This window comes from Sciurus vulgaris, assembly GCF_902686455.1.
Source record: "Sciurus vulgaris genome assembly, chromosome: 15".
NCBI lineage: Eukaryota > Metazoa > Chordata > Mammalia > Rodentia > Sciuridae > Sciurus > Sciurus vulgaris.
The window spans coordinates 22,168,961-22,189,532 of record NC_136476.1 but is presented as its reverse complement, the minus strand read 5'-3'; the positions used below and the strand labels follow the sequence as shown (position 1 = coordinate 22,189,532).

The window sequence follows — 20,572 nt, the reverse complement described above, 5'->3', positions numbered from 1 at the left end:
AGGACTTAAAATCAGCATACTACAGAGATACAACCACATCAATGTTCATAGCTGCTCAATTCACAATAGCCAGACTGTGGAACCAACCTAGATGCCCTTCAATTGATGAGTGGATAAAGAAACAGTGGTATATATATACAATGGAATATTACTCAGCCATAAAGAATGATAAAATTATGGCATTTGCAGGCAAATGGATGAAATTGGAGAATATCATGCTAAGTGAGATGAGCCAATCTCAAAAAGCCAAAGGATGAATGATATCGCTATAAGTGGATGATGACACATAATCGGGGGAGGGAAGGATTAGTGTTAGGGTTAGGGAGGGGGGCAAGTATGGAGGAAGGAAGCACTGTATAGAGGGAAAAGAGGGGTGGGAGAGGTGGGGGGAAGGGAAAAATAACAATGAATCAAACAACATTACTCTATGTAAATTTATGATTACACAAATGGTATACTTTACGCCATGTACAAACAGAGAAACAACATGTATCCCATTTGTTTACAATAAAATAAAAAAAAAAGAAAGTATATAAGAAACCTCAAACATAGCTTATAAAGTTTGGGGTGAATTTTATGAAGGACTAGATTGTATAATATGTAACATTGCTTTTAAAAATTATAAAAGTTTCTCTTTATATTTCAAATGATAAGTTGTTTAAATGTCTGTCAAATCCCTATAGTTTTTACCAGCACAATATATACCCTTGAGATGAAGTTGGTTCTTAAAGATATTTGGTGTAACTATATTTTTCAAATAAGTTTTTTTTTTTTGGTAATTTTGGATTTTTTTCACTCATAAGTGAATTCAGTTAAGTAGCAGGATATAAGATCAATGATGATGATGATCATCTCACTGATGAGTGGATGATGACACCTAATTGGGGGTGGGAGGGGGGCAAGAATGGAGGAATGAAGGACTGTATAGAGGGAAAAGAGGGGTGGGAGGGGTGGGGCAGAAGGGAAAAAATAACAGAATGAATCAAACAACATTACTCTATGTAAATTTATTATTACACAAATTGTATGCCTTTACTCCATGTACAAACAGAGAAACAAGATGTTTCCCATTTGTTTACAATAAAAAAAAATCTTAGGAAATAAAGGGCTCAAGTTTCAGCTAAATGCCAGCAACCTCTCTAGTGAGGCAAAATTTAAATGTTACAAGTGCATGGAAGTTTTATTATGGTATTTTAAAAAAAAAATTGTTGATGTTTAAGAAACAAAAAAAAAAAAAGAAAATGAAGTAGCCATTTATTGCTGTTATACATGAATAGAATCTCTCTGAATTTAATCTTTCTTCAGCCACATTTTTTTCTTCTAAGTATTATAGACATTATCCTATTGCTTTCTTAACATAAATATGACTATAGAAGAATCTAGTGCCAACCTCATTTTCTTTCAGATGATTTCTGTCTGGATGCCTGAGAAATTCATTCCTTATTCCTTAAATAAAAAATTGTTGGTAGAATACATTTTCAGATTATAATTACTATATGAAGATTTCCTATGACCCATTTATATATTTTCTTTCTATCAACCTATTGTTTTTCATATAAGGGGAAGTTTCTTTTAATATATCTTTGACTTTTCTATTCTATTTTTCTAGACTTATGTGATTTTAACTAACTTAATGCTTCTTTCTTTTAATTTGTATTTTATATCTATTAGCTTCTTTCTGATGGCTTAAATAATTTTTTGTTATTTTATTGGCACTCATTATTTTAGCTCAAACTTTTCTATTAGTAATATAATTTAACATTTTCTAGTATAAAATATACTTAAAAGAGCTGGGGTTATAACCCACTGGTAGAATGCTTACTTAGCACTGTGTTTGATCCTCAGCACCACATAAAAATAAATTAATAAAATAAAGGTATTATGTTCATCTACAACTAAAAATATATGCACATGCTAACATGTCAGTAGGGTTAAAAATTAGTATAAACACTATAGAAATCACTATGGAGATGTCTCAAAAAACTAGGAATGGAATCATCATATAGTTCAGCTATCCCACTCCTCAATATTTAATATAAAGAACTGTAGTCAGCATACTCTAGCAATACATACATACCTACATGTATAGAAGCACAATTCACAATAGCTAAAGTATGGAACCAGCCTGGAAGAGTTTTACTCAACCATAAAGAAGAACAAAATTATGTGATTTGCAGGGAAATGTGTGGAACTTGAAAGCATTGTGTTAAGTGAATAAACTAGACTCAGAAAGTCATGTTTTCTCTCACGTATGAAAGGTAGAGAGGGAAAAAAGGAGGGGGCCTATCATGAAAATAGAAGGGAGGCCAGTAGAGTAACAAAGGGGACCTGGGTGGGGGATGTTATGATTTAAATATAAGGTGTCCCCAAAAACTCATGTGCAAAGGAATCCAAGAAGTTTCAGGGGTGAGATAATTAAATGATGAGAGATTTAACATAATTAATGGATCAATACATGGATCAATCCATTGATATGGACTAATGAGGTAGTAACTGTAGGCAGGTAGAGTGTGACTGGAGGGTCTCACAGTTAATGAGTAGAATATTCAGAACTAGAACCCAAGCCTTTCACCTCCCAAACTTTTGCTCTTTCCACTACTTTGAGACAGAAGATAATTATGCCTCCAGATACCTACTGGAGGCATGACTTTGGGGTTTATAGTTTTTCCCTGGCAGGAGTAGATCTCTCCGCCTCCTGGCTTTCATGGCTTGAGCTACTCCCCTTTGCTATTCCCTTCCTCCCTGATGTTCTGCCTCACCTCAGGTCCAGAGCAATGGAGTTGGCCATCTATAGACTGAGACCTCAGCGACCACCATGAGCCTCAAATAAACTTTTCCTTCTCCACATTGTTCTTGTCAGGTCTTTTGATCACAGTGATGAAAAGCTGATTAAAACAGGGAGAAAGTAGTAGAGAGAAAGGAAAGGTACTAGGGAATGAAATTGACCAAATAATGCTATGTGCATATATGAGAATGTAACAATTAAGCCCATTATTATAATTATAAGGCACCAATAAAAATTTAACTTAATTAATAAACACTCTTGGTGGATATAGAAAAAGTGAGTGTAAATATAAGGCATAAAGAATAATAACCAAATAAACACCCATATCCCCACAATCCTGCATAAGAACTAGAATAATATAACTATATGTTGAATTTCCTATATGCCTCTTCAAGATTCCATGCTCCTTCTTTTATTCCCCCAAATTGCCAACATCTTGAGTTTAATATAAATTTTTAAAGATTAGTATATCCTAAATGATGTAGCTTTAGTTTTGAATATGTGCCACTTTTAATAAAAAGAAACAATATATGTTCCTTAGCAGCTTGCTTTTTCTCCTTAAAATTCTGCCTGTGAAATTTGTTTAAACATGTTAAATCATATTAAAACATGTTCTTTTAGTTATTTTTTGTCACTGTCAAGTAGTATTCACACTATGAACAGTATTCATAGTAAATGGATATATGACCATTTACTCATTCATTTCCTTATCAATAGTTACTTCTAGTTTAGTCTAAATTTGTTTTGTTAGCATCAATATTATTAAAAACATGTATTAGTACATGTTCTCTAGTGCACACGTGAATTTCTAGGGAATAAGGATAATATTTCTTAGTCGTAAAGTAAATGCATCTTTAGCTTCACTGAATAATGCCAAATGGTTTTCTAAAATGGTTATGTATGATTTGAATGTAATTTATTGTCTGCCTAGATAATGGTTATGTATTATTCTGTAATTATGTTACTTTACTTCTTGATTTGTTTCTTTGAGTCTGAAATCTCCCTTTTAATCTCAGTTCTATTGTTTCATCATCTTTTCTTTAAGTCCTTGTTTTCCTTAACCTATATTCTCTTTGACTTATATATTACTTTGCACTGTCTCATTTAATTTAAACCTTGAAATAACACTGAAGAATAGGCACTATTACTATTCCCATTTTTGTAGGTAAAGAAATAGATTTCCAAGAATTTGTGTTTCTTGGCCACAGCCTCACAGCTAATGAGACTATTCAGAACTAGAACCCAAGCCTTTCACCTCCCAAACTCTTGTTCTTTCCACTACTTTGAGACAGAAGATAATTAGGAGCTATATGATGTAGTATAGTCTCTAATACTAATTTGACTTCCAAAGAGGTATAAATTAATAGCACATTTTTAACCCACGTAGTTCAGTTAAAAACCTCCCAAATGAGAAAAGCACAATAGTATACCAGGTGAAATTACTGTCTATCATGGAACTTACCCTGGACTTAAAAGCAAGATTCTACTGCTGCCACCACCTGGAGCGGGAGGGAATGAGAGGGTGGAAAGAGTCTGTATTTTAAACAGCTGATACAGTATCATTATTGTTAACACAGATTTTAGAAACCCAATTTAATAACAAAGGAAGTAGGATTGAAACAAGGATATGATGTGGGTTTTCTTGTGCTTCAGTGGTATCTGGGGAGAAGAGCCTTTATTTGGCATCTGCTTTATCACAAACTCTTGGAAAAGGACTGGGTCACACAGAGAAAACCTGTGTAGCACTTGGAGAGACACATGTTCATTTATTCCTGGATAATCTCTGTACTGGGTTGCAGTTTTGGAAGAATAGCACATGAAATGACAGGGTAGCAAAAAATTATATGTATTGACGATGTTGCAAACCAAAGATGAAGGGAAATGGCAAAACCAATTCAAAGCCTAGTGTCTTACATCTGGAATTGACTGCTCTTGTGTATTAGTCAAAGCTATTGTTGGTTGAGTGTATGTCCTGTATTCAAATATCTTTGTCAAGCAATTGTAGTCAATCCTAGGATTATCAAATAACTGTTTTCTTTGTTTCCTAAGGATTGATCTGTGGGAGATAAATATATATTCAGTGAAAAAAATTGCAAATTATTCAAATAAATTTAGATGTCTTCGATTTAACAAAGCCAACAGTTTCCTTCTCTGCAGAATTTCTCAAAGCCATTAATATGCTGATGACTCTGAATTTGTAAGAGAAATATATATTACAAAGAAGTTTCAAAATTATTTGATCATGAAGCTCTTATATTCATGGATTCCTGGAATATACTTGAGGAAATTTTTCTTTCTTTCAATCATACTATGCTAGAACTAAAGGAGCCTTAAAACAGTTCTAGTTTTAAGTGCTCGGGTATGGCTCAGTAATAGAGTGCTTGTCTCACATGTGTGAGTCCTGAGTTTGATCCCCAATACAGCAAAAATTTTAAAAAAATAATAATTGTTTGTAGTAAAGGAACAATGAGAATCTATATCTTCAGAGTCCTCATCGTAGTGTGCTTTGACGGTGGTCAAAAACAGATGAAGTCAGAAGATACATCAACCTGCTTATGCAGGTCTGTTTTAGCACTTCCAGGCATATGATACACTTTTGTTCACCAGTGACAACAATTAGATTCATTTTTTTTTCCTGTGGATGCAAAATTACCCTTTTAATTATTCACAGCATCTTCTTTCCAAAACCTCATTATATGTCAGATCTCCCTGAAGGTTCCCATGTCCAGGGTTATTCACTGTGAATTCTGCATGTATGGCCTACCTCATATTCACTCAAATATTCTATCACATTGGCCCCTCCAGCCAAACTTAGAAAAATTGCCCTCCTAACATCCTAACCCAAGTGAACAATGCTATGGAAAGAGGCAGTTTTACACACTGATGTGCAAACCTCAAAGACCATGAACAGAGTTTAGAAAGCGAACCACTGTTGTGGCTGCCATTGGTGTACTGTGTATCAAGAGACCCTAAATGTTCCACACCCTTTAACTTTGCAAGAAATAGTGAAAAATGTCTCCCCAAATTTAATTATAGTATTATTCATCAATACACTATTACAATAATGAGAAATTTGAAATAACCTCAATGTTCAATAATGGAGTCTTGATTAAATGAATTGAGACACATCTATGAAATGATACATAGCCGATAAAAAAAAAACACGTTATAGAGCAATTCATGGAAAGATAAAGAGTTTCACAATAAATGTGGTAGGTACTGAGATATTAATGCTCTTTGCCCTCATCGTAGTACTTCAGGGTCTGGTGTGGCAGTCAGTGTCAACAGCACAAATGTCTCAAATTGCAAGCAGTCTCTTCTCACAACACAAGAATACCATAAAAATTTTAATCTGCAAAATGTAAACCATGATTTTAAAAAATGTTCAGAAAACTACTCTAAAACATATTGCGTGAAAAAAAGATTATGAAGTACTATTACAATGAGTTTTGATATACACTCAAATGTCTGCTAGGAAATATTCCCTCCCTACATCTGGACAATGGGATTATAAGTGATTTTTATTTTCATATTTTTGTTCATCTTCAGTTTTCTTTTTTAATGAAAAGTATTCTTTAATAACATAATAGTAATAATTTTGATGCTTCTATGGTCTTAATATGCTTTGTTTGAGTCTCAGAAAAACTCATGCAGTAGTCACGGCAATTATTATTTTCATTGTGTAAATGTTATTTTTAAATTCTAAAATTGAAGCTAGTAGGAGCTAGACAAGTTGATGCAGGCAGAACAGGAAAGGTGGAAATGAGAAGTATCTGAAAGATACAAATAAGAAAATGTAATAACTAATCGTCTGTAAAAACTACACCATCAGGATAATGAGGACTATGATATCAGTGCCCAAATCAGAATCATGGAAATACAAGATCTTGCAAAGATCTTTAGGGTAAATTTAGAGGAATGGTTAGTTTTCAAGAAGAAACTGAGTTTGGCTCTTTTTAATTTTTCCCCCTGGTATTTGGAATTAAACCTAGGGTCTCTATAATGCCGGGCAAATAACTATGCCACTAAGCTATGTTCTCAATCTTTGTTTCAAGGAGATGACATGGCATGTTGCTGGAAATGTCCAGGTGATTGCTGAAACTCAGGCAAGAGAGGGAATCTGAAGGTGTAACTGGACAGGCAACTGCAATGAACCACATTTGAGCTGTGTAGGTGAATTGATTGTCCTGGGAAGACAACGTGGAGAAAAAAGCTCTAACTCAACAGAACTCCCAGGGACCTGACTTCTATGTATGGAATGATGCTAGAACGGAATTCCAAGAATCCTAGTTCATGGATAAACGTTCTTAATGGATGACATGTCCAACTAGTACTCTTTAGTGTTCTTTCTTAGATTAGAGATTACTGGACTTAAAACAAAGTTAAGGGCTGGGGCTATAGTTCAGTGGTAGAATGCTTCCTAGCATGCATAAGAGCCCAGCACCACAAAAGTAAAGAAAAGTAAAGAAAATATTTAGTAAACTTATAGAACACATGTCGGTGAGCAGTACCCTAGGAGACAGGATAAGATGTGAAAGATGCCCTAAATATTTTAAAGATGTGATCAGAAGTGGATAAGGTGCAACTGAATCATGTACATTGCATTGAGGATGTGAAGAGGGATCAAGCTATTAAAATACAAAATAAAAGGTTTCTGCCCCGTTACAAATACAATAAGCAAAGATTTAAAAGTCTCAGGGAGCAACAACTTGAAAAGGAATATGCTGTATGTATTTCTGCTGACACATACAAAATATTTATTAGGAAAGTATTTTCTTTTTTTAGGCAGTAGAAAGGCATACATATAATAATAAAATCACCTTTCATATTTGGCATTAAGAAGAAATATATTAAAATGTAATAACGTATTTCTCCTCAGGGTCTCTCTTTTAAAAGAGTTCAAAGTTACTAAATAGAAAGCATACATCAAAGAAAGTGAGTACATGACTGTAAAAATGTACTTCTAAAGAAAGGCTACTGAATAGTATTATTTACTTTTGAAATCAAAAGGGATAACTTAATAAGGATAAGGATTATTAATTTATGGAAGATTGTTATACATATTTTTTGGTATTTATTACAATTAGAATGACAGGAAATAAGTTGAAGTCATTAATGCCCTGCTAAATGTATATGTGCATGTGTATCCATGCTCACGCAGGCCACGTGAACCTACATACACATATTTGAAGAGCATGCAAAAGAATATTAATAGTTATTATTTCTATGTAGTAGGATTGCATATATTTTTGTTTCTTATCTGTATCTTCTAACTATCTGTAATAAACAATTCAATATTTGTGCAGTTAGAAAACTAAGTTATTTTTCTTTAGAAGCTTTTCAAGAAGTAAAGATGTCATTTCTTTCTGCCTTCTATCCTGACCTCTAATTTATTAAACTTATTTTTCATAAGGTTCTGAATAACAACAGTACTGGCACCCTATTATCTTTTTCAGATGCTAGTGAAAAATAACCATCTTTCAGGCAAGATCATTGTTTTGCCAGGAAAAATTGAAAAAGTCTCACTTCCTCAGGCAGGAGATGTGATTGTCTTTGAACCAAGGGGATACGAGCCGTTCAAAGAAAGGATGCTGGAGAGTTACCTTCACTCCAAAAAATCAAATGGCTAGTTGACTGATTCCTGGTTTAGAGGCTAACGCTGCCATAAATTTTTTTTTTACTCTTCTTCCCTAAATTTGCTTCTAAACAGGAAAAGAAAGAGTACTTTTATTATACCAAATTATTTGATTTTTCTCAACTCTTCACAACACATTAGCCAGTCTCCAGTTATAAGGTGTGCTGCGTAGTATTCAATATGGTACAGATGGCTTGTTCAGTGTTGCATTTTTAATCCTGGTTAATGGGATTAATTGATGTAGTAGGGTGTGGCTGAAGGAAACTGGAATTGGGGCATGGCTTTGGGGTACATATTTTATATCTGGAGAGTGGAGACTCTCTCTGCTTCCTGATGATGCAAGCTGCTTCCCTCTCCCATGCACTTCCACCGTGATGTTCTGCTTCACCTGGAATCCCAAGGAATGGAGCTGGCCTTCTATGGACTAAGACCTCTGAAATCATGAGCCCTCAGATAAACCTTTCCTCCTCTATAATTGCACTGGTCAAATCCTTTTGGTCACAGCGGCAAAAATGCTGACTAAAACACTTATTCAGGGCTGGGAAGATAGCTCAGTCGGTAGAGTGCTTGCCCTGCAAGCAAAAGCCCTGAGTTCGATTCCCAGCACTGCAAAAAAACAAATAAATAAAACACTTATTCATAGTTTAATTTTCCAAGGCTTTAGATACCTATGGTCAGATAAGGTCTGAAAATATTAAGTGAAAATTTCCAAAATAAATAATTCACAAGTTTTAAATTGTGCATAATTCTGAGTAGCATGATGAAATCTTGTGCTACCCCACTCCATCCTGACCAGGATATGAAATACCCCTTTGGCCAGTTTATTCACACAATATACACTACCCACCCATTAGTCACTTAGTAGTTGTCTTGGATATCAAATCAATTGTTACAGTATTTCAGTGCTTGGGTTCAAATAATCCTTGCATGGTAGCCAAATGCTATATCATAATGCCCATGTCATTTACCCCACTTCATCCCATCAGGTAAGCATTGTATTATCTCACATCAATACAAGAAGAAAGGTGAGTATAGTCTAAGAAGATATTTTGAGACAGAATGGTAGAGATAGAACATTGATATAACTTTTTTATAGTATATTGTTATAATCGTTCTATTTTATAGTTATTGTTAATCTCTTACCTAATTTATAAATTAAACTTTAATTGTAGAAAAATCATAGCAAATAATAGAGTTCCATACTATTCATTGTTTCAGGCATCTGCCGAAGGTCTTGCAACATACCTATGAGGATGAGAGGGAACCTCCATAAATTCAGTATTGTTTGTGCTTGACTGAGTGATGGTGTGTGCTAAGCAGTTTGAATGAATAACAATATCCTTGCAAAGTCTGAGTGACGGATGGTTTCAACTGACATGAGTGGTTAGCAGTATGGTTCTCAGTATGGTGCATTCTTCTCCAGGGACATCTCAATGTCTAGAGATATTTTCAGTTGTTACAATGGCAGCTGAGGTTGGAGTGCTGGCATCTAGTGGATAAAAAGCAAGGATGCTGCTTAACGTTCTTCAATGCACAGAACAGACCCCCTTACATGCAAGAAATATCCAGCCCAAAATGTCAACAGTGCACAATTAAGATCTGGGTTAGCGGGAGACACTATTTTGAAAAAGGAAAACTGAGATTCAAAGAGTGAAGATGACTTGTTAAAGACAGTAGAACCCAGGCTGGTACTGAATTCCACACTATGGACTTCTCTAAACATTCTACTTTTCACCAAAAGAGTGAACATGTTTTTGTTTTCGTTTTTCAATTCATGCATAGAAGAAAAGCATCCAATTTTAAAAGTGGCATCTCTCATGAGGATTTTGGATTCTTACTCTAATTTTATGTACTTTAAATTAGCAGGATTGTCTCTTTCTATCTTGATGTCCAATGAAAACAAAATAGTGAACAATAATGCAACTTATACACACCAAGTAACAATATATGCCTGTAAGTGATATGAGTGAAATTTGAAGCTCATCTGTAATTTCCTACATGTTTTAAGATTTAGAAGTTCAGAAATAGGGACTGTAAATAAATCAATAAACTCAGGCACAGAATCCCTAATGTCAAGAATTGCATTCACAATGCTGGTATAAAGTAGCTGGGAATGATCTTGGAAGTCTTGTGCTCATGTGATTCGGTTGAACTGTGGGAGATGAAAGTAAGGAACAAAGCAACTTAGGTTTCCTCCTCGATGCCCCCAGGAAGAATATTTGTTTTCTTTTTTTTTTTTCCTACATTTTTTTTCAGATGGTTGGGTGCTTTTGTTATGATGAATTTTTTAAAAATATAATTAATGAATGTGCAGCTATTGAGCCTTTCTTAAGCTGAATATTTAGAGTTAGTATCTAGTTTCCTTTTCCCCCAGATCCTTGAAATGGATATGAAATTTCATACTGGGTTATGTATCTTTAACTAGACAAGTGAAAATACTGATTTTATTGGCTTTCTAACCTGTGTGATCCTGAGAGAAGGGTGATTGATTTCTTTTAAAATTATTTTTATTTTCTATAAAAATAAGGCATAGTTTAAAACATCACATAATAATAAAAAGGCTTATAATGAAAAAAGCAGCCCTCTGCTGCACCTCTTCCTATCCTTGGACTATTCCCCAAGGGAACTATTTCCAATTCTATTTGCTATTTCTTCTATTGTGTGCCTACATATTCCTGTATAAAATTATATTGTGTTATTTTTAACACTCTGGGCTTGAGAATTTAGCCATCATATGTAGCAGCTTCTTCCCTTCTTGATGTACCCTCCTTGTTTCATTCTCTCAGTGTATTTACAGTGGTCCTCAATTCCATATCCAAACCCTTGGGGCCAGATGCATTTCCGAATTTAAAATCTGGAGGACTTCAGAAAGTTAATATGATTGTAGACCATGTATTACTTAACACCCCTAGAGGGATCAGAGGCAACACTTCATAATGAAACACATTGTATTTCTGCAACAAAACATATGAATATTGATAGCAAGTGGGAAAAATAAAGACTATAAATAGACTCATGTCAATTCGGATCAGGTATTGCCATCAAATGATGTTGCTGTAATCTTAAAAAATCAATTGCTTTTCATAGCTATTTTGGATTTTGGGATTTAGAATAAGGGAAAATAGAACTAGATCATAATTTGGTTAAGTCAATAACCAGTATTTACTTTATTATGAGGTAATATAATATAATGTAAATATTATTCTGTGCTGTTAGGTGGTATAGAAAAAAAAATGTCCTAAGATGCGGTGCCTGGCAGGGACACCGCCCCCTGATCCCTCCGCTAGCGCCCGAGGTGTTCCGTGGTTGGCGTGTCCGCCGCTGCGTTGGCGTCCGGTGCTTCACAGCTGAAGGAGACCCGGTGCCGGGACACGAGCCTGACGGCCCTTCTCCTTCGCGTCAGGCAGCCACCTTGCTCTCAGGGAAGCTGCGGGGGTATCGCCGCCGCCCTCGGGTACTACTGTTGCCATCTGCCATGGTGTGATGCATCAGGAAAGAAAGAAAAGCCTGTTGGGAATGATGAAAGTCAGAATCTTAATGAATAAAGAAGTGAAATAAAATGATGGGACAAAAGGTGAGAGAGATGACGAGAATGTCATTTTGCATCAGACATTATGAAAACTTTTGCTGTCTTTAAAAGTACTTTGGGGATGCAGAACTGACCACCTGCCCCACACTGGCCTCTTCCTGGGAAGCGGCAAGCAGGGCCCTGACCCAGAGCCTCCTCCTCACCCAGGCTGGTGTTGGTGCCCAGGACCTCAATTGGGAGTTGCTGCTGGCATCACCTGCTCCGGGCAGGACCTGGTGCACTTGAGCAGGACCCCTGAACCCGAAGGCAGAGGCCCTGCTTCCTCGACCTGAGCTGTGGCCCCAAGGGAAGTGAAGAGGTCCTTGCAGTGGGCATCCTGAACTCAGCGAGAAACATATAGATGTACATGGGAGAGGAGTACTGCGGCACTGGCAGGGGCAAAGGTGTCTGCCAAGGGCATCTGCTCTGTCCCCGACAGCAATTGCTGTCCTTTGGAGAAAAGCAGTGTGTGTTCATCAGTAATGTCATGGTATATGTGAGACCAACATCAGCAAATTCTTCACCAAGCTCTCCTGCTCTAGGATCAAGGATAGACCTTGACAAGGTCCAAACCATAATGGAGTCATGGGGTCAAAATTATCACCTGGAGCTCAGCAGTTGATGAATGTGGTTAGGTTTCAGCAACAGAATCATATCCCATTGGAGAGCAGCTTCAGTCCATTTTGGGAACTGTCAGACACAAGCACATGATCGCACTCCAGCCGTCGTCCACTTCAGTATCCTGGACAAGTCATCCTCCACACCTTTCCCTTTTAAAACTGCATTGACATCTGCAAACGGGACTGAAAACTTACAGACTTTCATCAATAAAAGCACAAGACCACCTGGGGAGGGAAATAACATGAACCGTGACAGGTGTAAGACTGTGCCACAGAACCATTCCCTTCTTGAAGATGATCTTAAAAATGCAGTATCTTCTTTCTCACCAAAGAAAGCAAGTGACAGGCTCACTCCCCAGCTCTGAGTTGCTGCCCTTTCTCCAGAATTTATGCAGTCAAGTCAACCATCTTCAAGTGGGACATAATGCCAAGAGGCAGGAAAATGTCCCCAAGCTCAGTGAAGGCATTGTTGGTGTTGCAATGGAAGAACAGCCTATTTGCTCCTACTTGCAGCAGATTCTCTCTAAAAATATGGAACTACTGGAAAAGAAACTTGTGGACAGCACATAGATGACAAGGTGGCCTTGTTGATGGACTTCCTGCAAAATCCCAACTCCCCACCCACTGGGCTGCCTCTGAGCCATTGTGACTCTGGAGAAAGAATTTCCAGTGGAGAAAGATGAGTACTCAGCATATAGTGACCAGCAGATATTCATTACCTATTTATTACAAAGCCCAAACCTAAAAACATTTATGAAAGCCAAGTATTTGATGTCCTGTGAAGGCTCAAGAGCTGACATAAAGTGACCTCAGTGTTTTGACTGCCCTTGTTACTGTGAATCCAGTACTGTCCACTGAGAGGTAATACCAAAGTTAGAAGTTATTCTTGTTTACAGTGTTTTCCATGTGATGAAATTTTTGTATGCTTGTATTGCTTATAGATTTTAAGTATTTAAGGATTTTTTTGTGTGTGGTGCTGGGGATAGAACCCAGGGCCTCGTGCTTCACAGGCAATCACTCTAGCAACTGAGCTATATCCCTAGCCCATATTTAAGGATTTCTAATGTAGTTCATTAGTTTTGTTTTGTATGTGATTGAAGTAGTTTTAATTTGTACAAAGACCTTATTTACTATTTGTGAGGTATGAAAAAATGCTTACTTGGATTTATTTTTCTGTAATCACTGAAGAAGAAATATGATGTAGGTATTCTGCCCACTTAAGTATTCAGATTGTGAGTGCAGCTCACAAGGTTTACATTCAAAACCCATGAAGAATACCCATAACTCAATAATTCTTTAAGTACAACCCAATTAAAATGACCTAGGCACAGTGGAACATACCTGTAGTCTCAGCAACCCTTGAGGATGAGGCAAGATGATCACAAGTTAGAGGCTAGCCTCAGCAACTTAGCAAGAATAAATAAAATAAATCAAAAAAATACTTCTGGTTTCAATTCCCAATACCAAAATGCATATAAATTGATGCTCTATATCATTAAGTAGGAAAATGACATATTGTAACTACTATGAGGTAACAATGCACACACACTTAGGGCTATTTATAAAGGAGGGCTGCAGATGTAGCTCAGTGGTACCATGTGCTTATTAGTACGTGCGAAATCATTTGTCAATCCCCACCACTGTAGGCTAGTTGCAGGAAAGACGTGCCAGTGAGAATGTTTAGAAACTGGAACCTCACACACTCATACAACTTAGGTGGGAATATAAAGTAGCACAGCCACTATGGAAAGAAGTTTGTCCATTTCTTAAAAAGTTAAACATAAACTTAGTATACATTCCAGTAATTCCAGTCCTAAGAATCCAGTCAAGAGAAAGAAAACAATGACTTACACATGAAAGCTCACAGCAGCAGTATTTCTAACAGCCAAAATGTAGTGATTCAACTCTTCATTGACTGCTAAATGGATATACAAAATGTGGTATATCTACTCAACAGGACATTATTCGTTTTTTTTTTTTTAAATAATTTTTTAGATGTGGATAGATCTTTATTATTATATTTTTTTAAATTTCTATGTGGTACTGAGAATTGAACCCAGTGCCTCACACATGCTAGGCAGGTGCTCTACCACTGAGCCGCAACCCCAGTCCCAGGACATTATTCTTCTATAAAAAGTAGTAAAGCATTAATACAAGCAACCACATGTAAGAACCTTGAAAATATAGCCAAGTGAAAGAAACCCGATGCAAAAGATCACCTATTATATGATTCCATCTATACAAAAGGTTCACAAGGGTGCTGATCAATGGAGACAGACAGCACATAACTCTTGCCATGGTCTGGAATAGCAGTTAGGATTAGATCATTTGGGTATTTTTTTTTTTTTTTTTTTTTTGTCACAATGGACGTATGTTCAAACTGGACTGTGGTAATGTTTGCAAGAACTTTAAATCTGTTTAAAATCTCTTGAGTAGTGCATGTAAAGTAAGTAGACTTTATGATATGTAAATCATAGTTCATTAAACAGGGAGACAGAAGGGAGTCTGAGCATGCATGCACACGATGACAAGACAGCATTAGTACCTGAGGTCAAAAGTAATGTAGGCTAGAAGACTAAGGACCATTTAATGTCCTGTAGTAAAGAAATAGTACAGATACCAAACAAGCAGGACATAGCTTCACTAATCGGTCCTTCTGGACAATTCAGCTCCTGCAAGTGTCTATACTGGTGGAAGTAAATGTCCTGCAGGTCAAATATCTGACTTTTGGAAATGAATTTAGGAATGAATATTGCATCATGCACTAAAGCAGTGGCATCCATATGCCGAATGATTCTGGAAGTCTCACAAAGTCATTCCTATGACTAGGGAATTAAGCAAAATGCTTAGAGACATTATTGGACATGTGCATCATAGGTTTTATGTTATGGGTATGTAAGAAATAATTGTTATGTTATGGGTTATGTAAGAAGAAATGGTCCCTAAGCAAAACAATACAAACAAACAACACCACCAATAACAACAACAAGAAAAAAACATAACGGGTTGGGGTTATGACTCAGTGGTAGAGTGCTTGCCTGGCATGTGTGAAACCCTCGGTTTGATTCTCAGTACCTCATAAAAGTAGATGAATAAAATAAAGGTCCATCAACATCTTAAAAATTTTTAAATATTTTAAAATAGAAAAAACAAATTAGCCGTCACAAACAACAAGAGGTGATTATAGCCCATTCTCTGCATTGGTGTATCTGAAGTGAAGTGGGAATTCCCTAAGAGCCCTCTGCCTTAAGAGTGGTACTGAACCACAGATGCTTGCCCTCCCTGCTTCAGTGGGCATTCCACCAAATTTATGCAGTGTGTGTGGTTCCTCAGGTAGGGCCCACTTGTCAGTGAGTCCTGTCCCCTGTATCTTAGGTATAGGTGACAAAAATGGAGAGAGTGTGGTGCTCAGGAGAGAGTATCTGATATGAGTTCACCGTGAAGGAGTGGAGACATATCTACCTCACTACAGATAATTACACCATGCATAGCATCCTTCTTTGGACCTATGTCTAAGTGAATATTGTATTTTATTGGTTTGGTGATTTTTCCTTAATTTTAAATTTTATGTATAACAATGTATAAAAATAGATTCTATGAGATTCAGAGTGAAGTTTCAAAATGTGTATGTGTTATATAAACTAGTCAGCATTTAGCATCTTTCACCTTGTATCTTTATTGTTATGGTGAGAACATAAAGAATCCATTAATCTAGTTACCTTGGAACACAGCACATTGTTAACAAGTATAGTTATCCTACTATATTCTAGGACCATAGAAATTGTTTTTTCCTGTGTATTTTAACCCCTCTGAATTTTACTTCTCCACCCACCACACTTGGGTAACCATTATTTTACTCTTGTTTTTGTGATATGAACTTTTTAATTTTGTACTTAAAAAAAAAAAAAAAAAAAGAAAAAAAATGTCCTAAGATTCTATCTAGTTTCTCATATAATTTGGTTTTTCCTATAGTTTTCCTGTATTCATGGATGTTTCCAAGCTCCAGTGGATTCGACAGGTACTCATCAGTAATTATTCTGTGGACGCCTTCCTCCTGCAGACCTCTGTCCTCTAGAACACATGCACTGGTTGCTCCCCACCCCTATCACTGAGCTGCTGTACTCTGTCTTTCCACCATCATTCTTTCATTTTCCTTTCTTGTTTTATACCATCACTTCAGCAAAAAATGTTCTCTAGCAGCTTCTGTGACAGGGTGCTTAAGAAATTGCTTTTTACCAAGCCCTTATATTATTTGACTAAGTTGAAAATTTCACGTGAAGACAATTTTTATTCAATATTTCCAAGACTTTTGTCTGTTTGCTTGCTTGTTTCTGGCTTTTAATATTGTGATTCGAGAAGTTCAACACCATTCCATTTCCTAACACTTTCATGTTCCCTGATTTTCTCTAGATGATTTTGGTAACTTCTCTGTATTTCTAGTGTTCTCAGTGTAAATCTTTTTTTTTTTTTTTTCAACTTTTGGAAGTTTTTAATCACCTTTGGTGATTTCCTCCCAACCATTATTGTGATATTCTTGGAATTCCTGTTAGGGTTGGGGTTCACAATAGCCTTCACTGAAGCTGCCTGGGTACACAAGCAGTGACACGTGCCACTTTCCAGGGTAACATCCTTCTGTCTTGAAATTGGAAAACCACTAAGGATTTGTTAGTGTTCTGACATCAGTGTGTGAGAGCTAGATGGGGAATGTTACAATCATGCTTTGGCTTAGACCACTACTGAAAATGCCATAAATAAAATGAAATGTTCTATTTTAACAGATGTGGAAGGAAGCATAGTTAGAGTATGCCACACAGACTGTCAGGTGAGACTCTACTCTCCAGGTTTTATTCTTCCCCTTATTATCTCTGTGAACTTGACTGAGGCACGTGAGTTGCACTGTTCCTTCATTTCCTTATTTATAGAACAGATATAATAATAGAACCTACTAATATTCTTATGAAGATTAAGTGAATGAGTACTTAGAAAAGCTATAGAGAAGTGTATGGCAGAATTTATAGCACAAGAAATTCAGGTATTATTATTGTTGTTACTTTTATGGCTTCATTTCTGGTTTTCTAGGCTGTCCTCATTTTTGAAATAGAGTTAATAACTCATTATTCTTCCATGTGAAGCTCAGTAAGTGGCCATGAAAAATATTCTACCTAAAATTTCAAGAATGTGATCATGAGGTGTACCTGCTCAAAAGGCCTGACTTCAGGCTTGCGAGTTGAGATGCTCATTTACCTACCAAGAACCTCCTTTTCCTATAGTTCCCATAGATGCTGAGAACAAAGCACAGATGAGAGCTTCCCAGCATGGAGGATGGCAAGCATCCCCATGAGCATGAACTCCGAGAGCACTCAAAAAGATCATGGTGGGTCACAGTCCGAGAGCAGGAAATAAGTGTGAAGGGATGGTGGGATTTTGATTCTTTTCACAGTTATTTTTTGCAAGTAAGAAATTTAACAAATCAGTAAAAGGGAGCTCCCAGAATTCCTAGCATAGGACATACAGGAAGGAAAACAGTCAGTAGCTGAGAAGACAGTAATGCCAGATTAAACATCTTACCCATGATAAAAGCTTTTATCATATAGTTTCGTGACTTGCTTTGCTTTTTTATATTTCCTCCAGTCATATCTATCTGTCTATTCATCTCTATCTATCTATCTAGATATCTCTCTCTCTATATATATATATATGCATATATTGTATGTGTTTTTTTGGTAGTACTGGTGATTGAACCTAGGTCCTCACACATGCTAGGCAAACACCCTACCACTGAGCTACTTTCCCAGCCCACTAACTTTTTATCCTTGCTTTAAGGCAAAATTATATTTTATTCTGTTGTGTAACAACAGATATAAAATTAAAAGACAAGAATGGGTCTCAGAAGGCAGGGGAGTGTACCCTTCATTCAGGAGACAGTAGAAGTTGAATTCTGGGACTGTTGTCTTTTGCTCATTAGGGATGATGTTCCCAACATTCAGCAACATCCACTTGATCCCTTTTTCTGATGAAAAGTTCTCTACATGGAACACTACTCCAGAGTCACCTTTCAGTAAGATTCTCTTCGCTCTTCCCTTTCTTTACTTTTAAGTAAGCCAGAGTTTCAAAACTACTGACATTTGGGGTCAGACGACGTGGAGGAAGGGTGGTCCTGTACATTGCATGACATTTAGCAGTACCACTGACTTTTAGCTCTTACATGACAATAGCACCTTCTCTCCAGAGTTCTGACAGTGTCTCCAGACATTGCCAAATGTCCCCTTCAAAGCAAAATTACTGCTAGTTGAGAACCACTGCTCACAAATCAGAGATAACAAATCAAGGAACTACTTATTCAATATCAAGCATTCAAAAACCCCACCCTGTGCAAAAGTGATAACATCCTCCCCACTCACTTGATCCACTTTTCATCATCTGTTCCGTTGACTCAGGCTGTGGTTTCTGTTAGAATGTGCCTTTTACAGGGAATATATCCATCAAGCACAACTGGGTCCAAATGAGGAGAGCCAATCTCCTTTGGAGTTTTCCCAAATCCTTTTTTCCCCAGTCTTTTTGGGTTTTGCTCCAAACCTTCCATCAATTAAAAACTAATGTCTTCCCTCCTGAAAGCCCTTAATCATATTTCTCACTTCATTGTTCTCTCTCACTACCTTCCATATTATGTCTATTTCCCCTCAGGAGACTACAAGTTCTAGAAGAATGGCTATTTTGTTTGCTATCACATCTCCATCATCTAAACTAGCTAATGATAGTTACTCAATACATTTTGTTGACTAGAAGATAAATAAATGGATTTATTGTAATAATTCCTATATATTAAGATTTTCTTACATTCAGAATTTCCAGTTTTTCTGGTAATTTTCTTTGTGATGGCTTTCACAACAGGTACTTAACTTTTTCATGTAAATAGTTCAACCCGTGTTTTCATTTATTGTTTCTTTTTTGTCCTTTATTTTGAAAAGGGTTTCCCCCCACCCTGAATTTGGTGTTAATTTCCTCTACTATTTTTATATTTTCAATTAAATTTTTTAAAAATTTGCATTCAACTCTGAAATTCATCTTCATGTACAGTGTATGATAAGCATTTAACTTTATTCCTTCCAAATAACCAATCCTGGTAGACCAGGTTATTACATTCTGATGCCAATAGTAGTCACCTACAAAATTAGTGATTTCCTTTCTTTCTTGATACTGATTCTTTGGATCTCTTCAAGTAAAATTCTGGAAAGAACCTCCTGAGAGTAAGGCTTGGTAATGAAGAATCATCATTCCTACCTCCAAATCCTCTGTATATGATGGGTACCATCAGCATTATTGAAAGTAATTAGCTTAGGTGTTTGCACCAAAAAATTGTACCAATACAATTTTTTATAAAAAAAATTTAAATAATTCTCATATCAAGAAAAACACAGACATAGGATCAATTAAGAGGAGTAACCGTATTATCAGGAAATCTGAGATTGAACTAGATCTTCTTATTTATTTCAATTTTAGAACAGAAAAGCACCAACAAAATAGGCAAGACTTAAGAACTGGATAAATAACTTCTTAAGTAGAGCCAGGTTTTCTCAATTACCAACTGTAATTTAATCTCTCTGAAACACGATTTCCTTGTTTATAACTGAAGACAATAATCTCCCCTACCTGAAGATGGGGGAAGTTCTAGTTTTAGGGATGGTTCTCTATTTGTACTTTCCTACCTTAATAGTCCTTTCCTTCTGGACCATGTCGCCAAAGTGAGGCTTCTATCAGATGTTGAATATATTAGTCCCAATTATATATTCAGGGACTATATGAATAATAAGAGGTCATTGGATACTGACATGGATTTGGTTCAAACTTCCATTTATTACCTGTCCTCCACAAGCCCTCACTTACTAAAGGCATTCTAGATTTCCTGGTCTCATTATCAGCTCAGACTTATTATCTAACTTTCCTCAAAAAATCTACATATTCTC

At 36.3% G+C, this 20,572-nt stretch overlaps 1 long non-coding RNA gene and 1 pseudogene across 2 annotated transcripts in view; both read left to right on the top strand.

Annotated features, from left to right (window-relative positions):
- Window positions 1–20,572, top strand: part of LOC306645383 — a 109,109-nt gene that overhangs the window by 62,130 nt on the left and 26,407 nt on the right. The window lies entirely within an intron of this gene.
- LOC306644870 (ATPase PAAT-like) lies at window positions 9,372–13,447 on the top strand (annotated as a pseudogene). Its single transcript has 3 exons — window positions 9,372–9,406; window positions 11,637–11,874; window positions 12,061–13,447. The product of its transcript is annotated as an ATPase PAAT-like (transcript).